General features: G+C 41.4%; 2 long non-coding RNA genes across 3 annotated transcripts in view; both read right to left on the bottom strand.

Moving 5' to 3' along the window:
- LOC308472562 overlaps positions 1-12,925 on the bottom strand; it is a 197,286-nt gene that overhangs the window by 105,088 nt on the left and 79,273 nt on the right. The window lies entirely within an intron of this gene.
- LOC308472565 lies at positions 6,226-11,660 on the bottom strand. 2 transcript variants are annotated; one of them, XR_013983582.1, is made up of 3 exons: positions 11,392-11,660; positions 7,760-7,990; positions 6,226-6,727 (listed from the first exon to the last, which is right to left on the bottom strand). It is a non-coding gene; the product is annotated as an uncharacterized lncRNA (long non-coding RNA). The 2 variants fall into 2 exon arrangements; XR_013983583.1 differs by lacking the exon at positions 11,392-11,660 and adding an exon at positions 8,824-8,905.

The following is a 12,925-nucleotide window of genomic DNA, read 5'->3' as shown; positions in this document are numbered from 1 at the left end:
AGGAATGAATTTTGAAAGGTGCAATGGGAATTGGAGCAACTGAAAAACCTGAAGTGGTTTACTTTAGGAAGGTAAATTGTGCAAACCTACTGAATATATTGAAGAGTGCAGATGGTATGGGTATGTATCTGCACTTCTTATCCCATGATGCATTAAGGGCCATTCACTTGCTTCCAAACATCATTTGACAGGTGAGAACCTATTTACGGTTTAGGTGGTAAAGAAAGCATACTTCACCACTGCATTTCTTCAATGCCATCCATCTGAGTGTTCATTCATTCATTCATTTTGGTTAGGGGCATCCTAATTATTGACCTAGGGAAGCATACCTTGGAACTTTCACAGAGGTACCACAATGAATTAGCTGTACATTTCACAAAGTCACTCTGATTTGTACCAACTGGCATACCATAGATATTACAGAGTCACAGATGGTTGGGACTAGTGCTTCATCTGGTCAAATGGTTACAGATACCTTTCAGCTGATGACACACGTCAGATATGACCCTACCTAGAAAGAATAGGCATGACTACAGTTATTTATCCATGCTTTAGTGACATCCAGATTAGAAAATTTAGGGTTGCCTTTCAAAAACACTGACTAGTACAAACTATGTCCAGTTGCCTCCTGGTAGTAACCAGGCAAGCAGAACACATCTTCCACCAGTAAAAGGTAAAGGTAAAGGACTCCTGGATGGTTAAGTCCAGTCAAAGGCAACTATGGGGTTGCAGCACTCATCTTGCTTTCAGGACGAGGGAGCTGGCATTTGTCCACAGACAGTTTTCTGGGTCATGTGGCCAGCATGACTAAACCCCTTCTGGAACAACGGAACATTGTGATGAGTGCCAGAGCACAAGGAAACATCATTTACCTTCCTCTCACAACGGTACCTATTTATCTACTTGCACTGGCATGATTTCAAACTGCTAGGTTGGCAGGAGCTGGGACAGAGCAACAGCAGATCACTCCATTGTGGGGATTCAAACCACCAGCCTTCTGATCAGCAAGCCCAAGAGGCTCAGTGGTTTAGACCACAGCGCCATTGTACCAGTGGTTACCAGAAAGGTCACTTAAAAGCCCAGAAAGGTCTCTTAAAGAATCCTACATCTGTATAAGCCTGTCTGCACATTAAGATCTGTACCTGAATCCTTGTTGATATGCCCACAAGGAAAGGGAGGGGGGCTGGTATGTACGCAAGCCAGGGCTTTTTTGACAGTGACCCACAACTTTGGATCCACAACCATGGATATTTTCAAATGGAATTGAAAATCCTACCTTTTTACCTTGGCTTGCAGAAACTAGTAAAGGCTGGGGATCTGATTATATGGTCTTGATGGCTCTATTATGCACTACTTTTGGTGTTGGGTTGCTAGCTTTATTAATGTTCGGCTGTTTCACTGAATTGCTTTAAAAATATTATCTATGGTATTCTATTGTCATATTGTATGTGGATCACCTTGGGAATGATTTTGAAAGGGAGCATAGAAATATGTTAACTAACTGAATAGCTTAGCAGAAACAATAATGGGAGAAATGCATGATAAAATAATGAAAAAGAATTATTGTGATAATCTAGAAATGTACTGCCTGGGTTTATAGTGATGACGTCCCCAAATTGATATTACAGCGAGAGTCATTTACAATGCACTCCCTCCATGTCATTTTAGAAATGCCTACCAACTGCAGCTGGCCTGGATCATTTCCAGGTCAGTGTGAAAGCAATAGGAACTCTGATCATGTTGCCTTCTGGCTGACCTAGAAACTGTCACAGTTTCACAATGGCCCACACAGCGTTCCCAGGAGTAGGGCAGGACCAGGGAAATGGCAGCGACTGTTTGGAAGAGCAGCACAAAAATGTTCAGGGAATGAATGTCTGCTGGCAGTAAGTACAACCAGCTGGCAGATGGATTGATCTAAAGGATAACATGATAACAACCGAGCCTGTTGTTGTTGTTGTTGATGATGATGATGTTTCATGGCAAAGTAAGAGTTGAGCACAGAATTCCTGTTGTAATTAATGACTCCAACATTAGCAGTATAAGATATGTGCGGATAAAAATAACCAAATTAAGAAGGGTGAAATATTGTCAATTTGCTAAGGGAAAAAGAGAAGTTCACAGTAAAGATTTTCATAAAACCTTTTTAACACCATTAGCATCAGCTAAAGTGGAAGGGTGTACATAGAAACAATGGGATCTGTTTTTAAGAACAAGAAAAGGCAGTGACATATGTTCTGTGCAGTTCTAAATACCCTTGTCTGCAATTTGCTCTCATCCCAAACAAATCTTTATACGAATTCAGTCTCAGTTCAACATCTGCAGGTGCAAAACCCAAATCAGCGACTGAAAAGGGGGCAGGTGCTGAAAGGATTGTAGTCTAGACTTGTCTTTTTAAATCCATTTAGTGCCATTAACCATGACTGGGTGCAATAATTCTGCATACATCAGCACTGTGATCACCTCCCTTATTTTGCTAACTAGGAGATCTGTATATTTATCTGTACAGACAATATAGGGGGGGAAAGAACATCAGTTACAGGAAACCCAATGCAAGATAAAAAGATTAAGGCTGCAATTCTCTACCTGCTGACCTGGGGCCAAGCACCACTGAACTCTGTACTGCTTATTTCTGACTAGAGACATATAGGATTGTGTAACTATCACAAAATCCCAGATAATCTAATAAAAGAAATTAAGTGTATCTCAGTTCACTGAGTATTATTGCCATACTATATCAAATATATGAATAAATCTACATGGAAATACAGTAAGCAATTTAGAAACAAAGCTTGTTACTGGCATTGTGCTATTTTAGAAGCCCTGAAGACATTATGAGTGTTCACTCCCTTCATAAAATCTACAGAGCACATACTAAGCAATGAATGCTGAAGCTGATCTAGAGAAAGGCAGTCTTGTTTAGAGGAGTGTCCAGAAACAAACATAAAACATCCAAATTTCTTTCGAACAGAGAGTAGCTACCACCAAATACACTTGGGGTAAAGATGGGTAAACAAGTGAAGACCAGGATAGATAGCAAGGGTCTGTGATACCTAAGGAGGTCAGGCTGCACATGCAGGCAGGAGGCAAAGCGATCTGAGGGTACAAAGCCAATTAGTGGATTAAAGGGTAAGAATCTATGTTCTGAATCAGGGGTGGGGGTGATAATATAGGCAGCTAAGGGAGAGGATTAGAATAAAGAAGTGATAACAATATTCAGTTGAGAGGAAATGCTGTCAAGAGCTGAATGGGAAAAGAGGAGGGGGCAATGGAAACAAAACCTGTCATTTAATCAAGGCCTGTGGTGGTGAAAGCCTGGCCCAAAAAATAAAAAAATAAAAATGTTTGGTTTGAAGCTCCAACTGTACTCCAGTCATTGTTAGAAAGCATGAACAGATGGAAGATTTGACCATTTTGGTACAAAACCAAATGAGTAAAAATGTGTATACAGTGGTGCCTCGAGTTACATACGCTTCAGGTTACAGACTCCACTAACTCAGAAATAGTACCTTGGGTTAAGAACTTTGCTTCAGGATGAGAACAGAAATCGCATGGCAGCAGCACGGGAGGCCCCATTAGCTAAAGTGGGACTTCAGGTTAAGAACAGTTTCAGGTTAAGAACAGACCTCCGGAATGAATTAAGTACGTAACCAGAGGTACCACTGTATAAAGAAATTGCACTTTGTTCCAAAACAGTCACTACTAATCTAAAATTGAAGTAAAATACTTTATATAGTCCTGAACAAAAATAGTAATTAGAAATACCCACTTTTGACAGGAGCAAGCCTGCAGTAACTTTCACGACGTAAGTGAACTCTTTATTAGAAGAAACAGGATCTGCACAGGAGTGTCAGGCCTAATGAGCGCAGCAACTCTTCTTTGATAGGTCTTGCCTCTATGAAGGCCCCTGCCTTTCCATAGGTGTCTCGATCTCCTCCTGCCCATGGCTTCCCCCCAAGAAATCTGGGACTGCACCAGCATACCTGTATTTGCTCCTCCCACTTCATGCCTCTTCTGGTTCTGGTTCTTTGGCTCCATGACAGGAGCCAAAGACACCTGTGTCTCTTTACCAGCCGGACTCCTCTCTGGCTCTTGGTCTCCCTCCTCTTCTGCTTCCGCCTCTGCTTCTCCTTGTGGACTTCTCTCTGCCACAGACTCTCCCTGCTCACTAAAGCCTATTACCTCTTCAGCTTCTGACACCTCCTCCTCTCAGGCTCCTCCCTCTACTCCATCTGACCACTCATTGTCATCCCACCAACAATCCCCTGACTCTGAGCCTTCTGCCCTTGGGGGTTCCATCTGGTTCCTCCCACCACTCCTCTGAGTCCAACCAGTCCATGACAGACATGAATGTTAGCTGCAGCAATGGAAAAACTTGACAATTTTTTACAGCTTTCATTGTGGCAAAAGAACTTACGGACATAAGTTAATAAAAAAACAAGCACATAAATTGCATGTCTGCAGAGGGATGGAGGATCCAGAAAGCTTTTATGTCACCTGGTGGGATTTTATTTCTTATGCTTAGTTCTTAGATGTGCAGCATTCTCTATTCACACCATCTTGGGGAAAATTGATGTCTTGATTTATACTTGTGTGTTACTATTTCTTCCTCATTATTTATTGTTTGCCTGCTTGCTTTGTATATGGTGTGATGTAATACTCTGCTACTACACCTTTGGGTTGTGAGTAATGGTCATTATGTTACAAAGAAGCCGAAGAAAAAGAAGAAATGCTTACTCATTGCCAAGGATGCTGAATTTCTTGCCCCCTGGTCCATCCTTATACACTGTTCCAGCTATTGCCATCCTGGTGTCTTCTAGAAGTTTTGGACTACAACTCCCATCAGCCCCAGCCAGAGCATGTAGTTGTAAGTGTCGAGTTACAATCCAAGGCATTTGAGGGGAACAAGGTTGGAGAAGGTGGTACTATTCTACATCACCTAACAGCTTAGTCCTAAGTATGTGTCATGGAAAGCGTGAGGCAAGCAAGATTAAGCAGCAGGAAAGGACAAAGTTGCTTTCCCTATACCTACCTCTAAGAATTTTCAAGTGGCTTTGGAGCTTTCGCCTTGTAGCAAAGATGCAAGGAGCAGTAAAGGAAGGGGTATCTTGAGAAAAATCCAGCACTGTGGTTGACAAGTGTGTCATTGGAACAATGCATGGCATTGCCTTGCATCCTACACACATCCATATAAAATGTTGCAAGCATCTTACCAAAGAATACATCCTCTGTGAGTTGCATATAAATACTCAACTAAAAAAACAACAGGTGGCAGGGCAACAGAACCATTTTTTAAAATGCTCCAACTTAAAAATAAACCACACTCCCCACCCCCAAAACCCTGAAACTATTTGTCTGATATTTGGCAAACTCCAGTCCTTCAGAAAGGCTGTGATGGTTGCAGATTTCATCCAGTGCATTTGTTGGAAGCACAGGTAAAGGTTTCTTTGTGCAACGAAGTGACCTTAGAAAGCGAGAGAATTAAATGAAGCAGCATCTGCCCATGAAACAACATAATGAAGCGGCTTCCCAGATGAATCCAAACCACAACTAGTACTACCACAATAACACTTCCTCTTCTCTCCCTGCCTCCATCCCTCTGCAAAACTGCACTGTGAAATTTAACTAATATCATAAACCTTGACATACATTTTACCCCCAAAAAAACCCCACATTTCATTTGAGGTGAGGTTCAGTGGCTACACAGAGCAGCTCAGGCAGGGATAGTGGAGTTGCCACAAACTCTCATATACAGATGGTGAAAGGAATGTGGGGATACACCACATGGTTTCTAAAACTTTTCATTTCATTTGGCATTATTTATTATTTCAGTTCGTTCATGGAACCAGATAGACAAGATACAAGCTAAAAGGATTTGGGTCTCTCTTTTTTGCTGTTGTTTAAAACAGATCCTAAGGTTGATGTTAGCAGCTTTCAGATCTAAAGCCTTGCGAAGAGTCATGACATACAAAGAGGCGATCCAGTCTACAGGGTTCATATGGTATAGCACTATCCAACATTTAAAGATAAGGGACAAGGAAAGAAAAAGGATAAGGGAGTGTAGCAAATAAGCACGAAGGTATAAATAAACAACCTTCACCCATATATTCCACAAACCCTTTGGACTCCCACGTTGCAACATCAGCAGCTCTACATCCACAATTTTTTATTGTAATCTTGTGGCTCTTTATTTGTAACTTATATGAAAAGAATCACATTGATTGGGGCAGATTTAACTCAGTAAAAAACCTATTCTGCTGAGATTGTCTGTGCTAGGTGATTTTATCAAGTTCTCTTTTGGTTCCATTTTCTCTCTCATCCTCATCCCCAGGGGAGACAGCAGCCCAGCTTGCAGTGCAAATTGCCCTAAATTGAGTTCTTTCTCTACCATATACAGGCCTTCTTTTGGCTCCTCAGCTTGAAAACTTTATGCATTCTTTCCCCCCTTCTTCTCCCTTAACAACTCCCCCCATTCCTTTTTCCAATTAAAATGGAGAAGTTTGCACCGATACCTGCTCCCAATTAAATGAATACTGCATTACCAGCCACATACTCTAGATCTTCTTTACCCTCCCTTCATTAGCTTTACTCCTCTGAGGCTTCCTGGCCGACTGCCAAGGACTTATGGCAAGAATTCAAAAATCTTGTACACTTTATCCCCTCAAAAATCATTCTCGAATTTAAGCAGCCTACTCCTCGGACCCAGCGTGAGAAACATTAGGAAATGATTCTGCGAGGAAGAGACAAAAAAGGGAAGAAGAAAGAAAATGATTTATTAAAAAAGGTTAGAAAGCTCCCATAAAAGAAGCAAAGTTAAAAGAGGTTAAACTTCCGGGCTAATTGGTACTGCTTCCTTTTGAGAGAGCAAAAAATATATAACCTGCCTTGAAAAATAATAAATGGCAGTAAGGATTTCCTGCTTTAGTTAGGAGCCTATTCATGCCTACAGGAAATGCATCATCCTCTTAACACCTCAGGCATGTTGGCTAGAGCTCACTTAAATTACACAGCAGCATAGAAAAACCCAGCTAATCAGAGACTTAAGCAGCTGCTTTAAAACATACACACACACACCCGAGATTCCCATCTAATTTTCCAACACTAGTGCACCACCGTATCAGCTATTCTCATCTGACACTTGGAATAGCTAATATCATGTCAAGCTGTCAGGAATGATAGCCATATTGTCAAGCCTGAAATAACAGAGAAAGCCGCTGTAGCCTTGGTGTTACCATTTCAAACTACATGAAGAGGGGGGGCACCTTCCCCTCTTAGATTAGGTAAGCTTGCCCTATTTATCAAGCAAAGATTTGTCAAACAGTTAGGCATAACTCAGCTTGCCTGTAGGCAGCCCTGTACAAAACTACAGTAACTGGATGTTAACAGTCTAGGAATTACAGAGGCCGGGGGCAACTGTCTCAAGGAAGCTTTGGAAATGCGTTTAGGCCACGTTTTCTCCCAACACGGTACTCCTCACCATGCAGAAAGGTGCACGTGTGAAGGGAATGTCATGTTTGGTTTCAGTAAATTCCCATGGATTTGCATGGCATCAAAGAAAGTGGCTTTGCAGCTGCTTTTGGGTGGTGCTGTAAACAAAGGTGCATTTCCATAAACCCCTGTTATGGTTCTAACTTCACACCTCTTTGTATGATGCGGAGCACCATGCTAAGAAAAAAATGAGCCAGAATGTGTGCACAAGGAATTCCTAATTCAAACTGTGCACAAGATCTGCTACTACTGAGACATCAGAGTTCAGGCAAACCTGGTTTTCTTTCCACGCTAGGCTTTGTGCTGATTTGATCTTCCATCATCCCTACAGGGACATCTTGAGTGATATCATTAAGACTTTTTGGCAGCATTCTGTTCAATCCCATGATGTCTCAAAAGCTACCACACACTTCAGAAAGGGCCTTCTGTAGCATCTGTTGCTTCGTGGTATACACTCAGCATGGTATCACGTTACATAGCTTGTTCCTAAGCTGGCTTCTCCTCTCTGCAGTGTACAGCAAGGAAAGCATTATAAAAGGATTAAGATACTGACAGGGATCCTAAAATAAGCTAACTGAAGGAAGTTCACAGATTATTATCATCACAGATGGAAAGTCTCCTGATCTCTTATCCCCATTACAGCCTCAAAAAAACCTTCCTGGAGGTCATAGGGGAGGGAGTCCCTGAACAATGTGGAGCAGAACATTTATTGCAGCTGGGATAGGAGGGAATCACCCAAGATCACCTAGTTTAAATTGATTCTTTTCTCCCTGTTCTTGCATCTCCCCACACCCTAACCCACATAATTCAGAGGGGCATGGTAATCATTTGGAGCAGGTGGCTCCAAGAGGAAAGAGGGGTCAGGAAACTCCTTCCATGAACTTCCTTCACTTAACATGTTTTTAAAGTCTAAGCCATTGTCTCTCACTCTGACTTTCAGAGCACACCCAAAGATCCTGCAGTTACAAAAGTTCTGCCACTGCCTCTCCTGCCTGCTGTGCATCATGGGTACCCTTTCAGATTTCGCTTATGGGGAATGTCAACCACACTTCAGTTAGGGAGGGGACAAGATCTCAGCAAAATGTAACTCCCCACTCTAAAACCACAAAGTTAAACAAATCAAAACATTGTGCTTCAAGAGCATTTGTCGTGGTTACTTTTTGTTATAATACAATGCCCTGCTTTATAAATACAGGCATCAATAACCACCCTTAAAACTAAAATAAAAGCAAAGGGAGATGTACTTTTGGCATGCCTAATGCATAGGACCACTTCACTAGGAACCACAGTCACACCTAATGCCAAACTTTCGCATGAACAAGTCCTGTGCTTGCTCACTCCTTCCATTGCTCCTTGTGCATTCCACTGAGTTACTTCAATGGTTTGAACTAGCAAACCTCTTCCCTTCAAACCAGGATTGTAGCAGGCCAGCATTCCTGCCTGAGAGGGCAAGGACAAGGAGAAGCCATAAATTGCTGGTTCCGATGTAAGGGCAAGGACAAGGAGAAGCCATAAATTGCTGGTTCCGATGTAATGGGTTCCTTCATGAAATAAGGAATGAAGCTGAAAATGCAAAGAGAAGAGTAGGGGAGTCGGAGGACCAAAACACTATGAGTAGGAGGAGAGATAAACAGAAACTCTGACAGTGACAAAAAAGTGTGTGAAGTTGGTGAGTTTAAGATCAGGAGGTCCATCTGCACAGCATTCAGTTTGACATGTCATTGAAACATCCAGAGGGAAATGTCAGCAAAAACATTAGAGATGTTGAATTGAGCACAAAGTGAAAGGTCAGATTTTGGGAAATACATTTGAGAGTCATCAGGGCATCTGTCATGGCTTCACATGGGGGAAAGATAGAACTCTTTGCTGAACAGGCACAACACTTTAGTTATATTTCCTATATGATATAAAATATTTAAAGACATTTATAATCTATCCGGCTCATTCCCCCCAACACCTTTTGAGGAGGTGTTTCTTACCCCCATTGTACATGCCATGAAACCTCCAAGCACCTCAGTGAGTTCATAACTCAGTCAACATTTGAACCCAGGCCTCTCAGATCCAGGTCTTCCACTCTTGACTTAAGCATCAACACAAGTTAGGCAGATGTGCAAAGAGAGGGTAGGTGAACACCAATTTGTTTAACAATTTAATTAAAACAGCTCCAACTAATACGGACACCATAAGGTCTCTGTGTGCTTGGAGCCAAATTCATAAGAACTTGAAACTCAGGAGCTAAATCCTAGGGGTAAGAAGTCAGTAAAATCCCAGTGTTCAGTGTTATACTAAAAGAGAAGCTTGAGAGGCCACATTATTTGCCTGGGAAAAGTGTTATTTCTTGCTTACTTAAGATTGTATAAAGTGGCTTTCAGGCAGGCAATTCATTTATAGCTTCCTTGTATTAAGTCCTAAAAATCAATAAACAAAAAAGCCCCTTTGACTAAAAAAAAATGCACATCTATTTAGACTTAAATGCTAAAATATTTGCCATATTTCAACAACACAAGGATCACAAAGTGCACTGCAACCCTTGCGACAAAAAGGCAAAGAAGAATATCAAGAATCAGAGGTGCATTTATCAAACCCATTCACCAAATATAGGTTGAAGGGCCTCTTTAAAAGCAACACATCACAGATTTTAATGTATGACAAGGCAGTGTGGAAGAAATGGAAGAACTCTTTCTTAGCTCCCTGCAGAGATTCAAGATTTTCGAGAGATACAAGAGGGAGTTTCAACACTTTGCCTAAACTCAACAGTCAAGAAACTGTCATTTGATCAGCTTCTGCCAGACCACAAAAATAATGTTACACTGAAGGCAAAGACAATAAGATCTGAGTTACTGCAATAATTTAATTACCACAAATATAGTTCAGGCCATGGAGAAGGCAATTGTCCATGAAAGGCCATCCACAAAGAAATTCATTACTAACCAAGTGTGGGTTCTGAACCAGTTTATGTAATTTTAAAATACAAATATATAGTGTTAAAGAGTCATCAGTAGATAATAAAATATTTACAATTGTGGATAAATCACAGAAGTGCTAGCCATGTTTCAAACTCTTCAGACCTACATGCTCTAACTTTGATCCCAAGAGAGCAATAATATTTTATTGGACTTGATAATCTCACATGAAAGACATGATTGATTACTCATTCCTCAGCAAGAAAGAAGTGATCAGCCCTCTCCAAGAAAGTAAAATTATGGGCACACATCATTAATTCATGTATCAGTGGTAATTACATGATTCTACAGGTCTTTGACTACATTAAGAATGCCTGTAAAGGGGGGGGGGGAGCTGTATCCTTAGCTTATGGAAAGCATTGCCAGTTTAGGAAATGAAACACATTCACTGCCACAACTAGCTATTTTGCTATAGCTGGGTTATGGTTTAAAGACAGAGCAGTCCCCAGACCACATCTCATTCTGCAACTCATAAGCTTCTCCCTTCCACCTTCCATGTAGAGTTCAGGGGATGAGAGACAATTACAGGGTTGCAGCTGCATTGGACACTGCATTGGGCACTTTTAGTTGCCTGCACTCCCAGAATGGTGTCTTGAAAGACAAGACTTTTGCTTTAAGGTTGTATTTATTGAATACAGCCTGAAGATCTGCAGCAAGATAACCAAAGACTGTCCTAGTATGGGCAGGTGGAAACAGTGAAGGCAGAGAAGGAAACACTTCCCTCCTACTACCCTGGGCAAAACCACCCCAGGTGAGATCTGTCACTACCAGTGGGTGATGATAAGAGGGAAATTTCCCCGTCCCCCTCCTAGCACAGGGGAACAGTGGATATGGGTGCATAGGTCAAGTCCCAAGAACAAAATAAGGAACCTGCCAACCCGTTTGCCAATGAAAGGTGGTTGGAGAAGTGTCCTTCACCCACTAATGCCTTGGGGGTACTTACCAAAAGAAAATGTTAGGTATGATGGGCACCGCTCAAACATGGGATTTTTGTCCTCAGCACATATGACAGCCTCCTTTGCATTCATGGGACCCATGTTAAAGGTGACCCAGAGACCTATCTTTTCCACACAGATCCTTCTTGCTAGATCAGGTCTTCCAAGTATTCTATGGCTTTCCCTGCTTCTTCTGCTGTCACTGCTGAATAATTACAAGCAGATGTATGAATAAAGTAATGTCACTAGAATCCATTAAAGGGGATGCTGCTCACATAGAACCAAAATAGTAGGGAAAGATGAGATCTTTTGTTTTATTTTTCCCCTTCCAAGCACTAACGGTGAACTATGCAAATGTGATAAACCTATGCAAATGTTTCCAATATGAAATATATTTTCAAAGAGAGGGTGAATTAAGATAAGCAGAGAGTGAATAGGGGTGGGTGGGGGCTTTGCCTTTTGCCTGTCCAATAATTTCCTGCTATAAATGCACAATGTTTACTGTAATTCAAAGAAACATCACAGTGAAGTATGAGAGCGGCTTTTCAGGGGCTGCAGCAGACAAGATTCAGCATGAAAAATCTTCAGTGCCAGACAAGAAAAATTTGCAATAATTTTCTATAACACACACAGACTTTTTAGCACCTTTATTGCAGAAGAAATACTAAACAACCATGCTTGCTTTATAATAGCATTTCTATAATAATGGTATTTTATAACAGAAGTGCTATTATTACAGAAATTGTATTATAATAGTAGCATTATTATTGTAGAACCGCTTCTATAGCAGAAGCACTGAATAAGCCCAATTGTATTACAGAAAATGACTGTAAACTTCATCCTCCTTTGGTGATGTAAATCTCTTTTGCTCTTCTGTCTAATATGACAGACTCAGGGATAACCCCCAAATTTGGGCAACAATGACACAAAGCATCCAACTTGCAGATCAGTACAAATCCGAGGTTGGTTTGACTTCGTCACCAGTACTTTAAATGCCTTGCCTGAAACTGAACCAACCAAAAACTACATCCTTCCTCCCACTACATTCCAAATTATGCTTTTACCCCTAAATAAAAGAGATAGAACTCCTCTTAGATGTGTACCTCTCTATATTTTGAGGCAAGCCATTAAGATTACGTTCTGTATAGCCTTAGAGGCTGAAACCATGCAAGTCACAAGGGATTGTCCTTTGTCTCTGTTGCCCTTTTTGCTATGGGAACCCCATCAACCACTTCAGCTATAACTTGTAGAGAGTGAGCTGGGACTTCTGCTTATACAGAGGGTCATATCCACTACTGGTTCTGTGCTAGTGGGGGTAAAACCTTCCATGTGCATAGGACACCCAATTTCAGTACGCTCCCACCCGCCCCACTTCAGCTTTCTTTGGCATATTCTGTATTGTTCCAGAAGGTTTCCATCCCTCAGGTGCTGTGGCTTTTTTAGTGAGGAGCAGCTGTGGGTAGGGCAGATTGACCAGCAGGAGATGCCCCACTCAACACAAGAAAAAGTCTTTTCCAGTTGCAATTTATTCTGCAATTTTAT

This window comes from Podarcis pityusensis, assembly GCF_964106645.2.
Source record: "Podarcis pityusensis genome assembly, chromosome: 3".
Taxonomy (NCBI): Eukaryota; Metazoa; Chordata; class Lepidosauria; order Squamata; family Lacertidae; genus Podarcis; species Podarcis pityusensis.
Note: the sequence above shows the minus strand (reverse complement) of the source record. Positions and strands in the feature narration are given on the sequence as shown.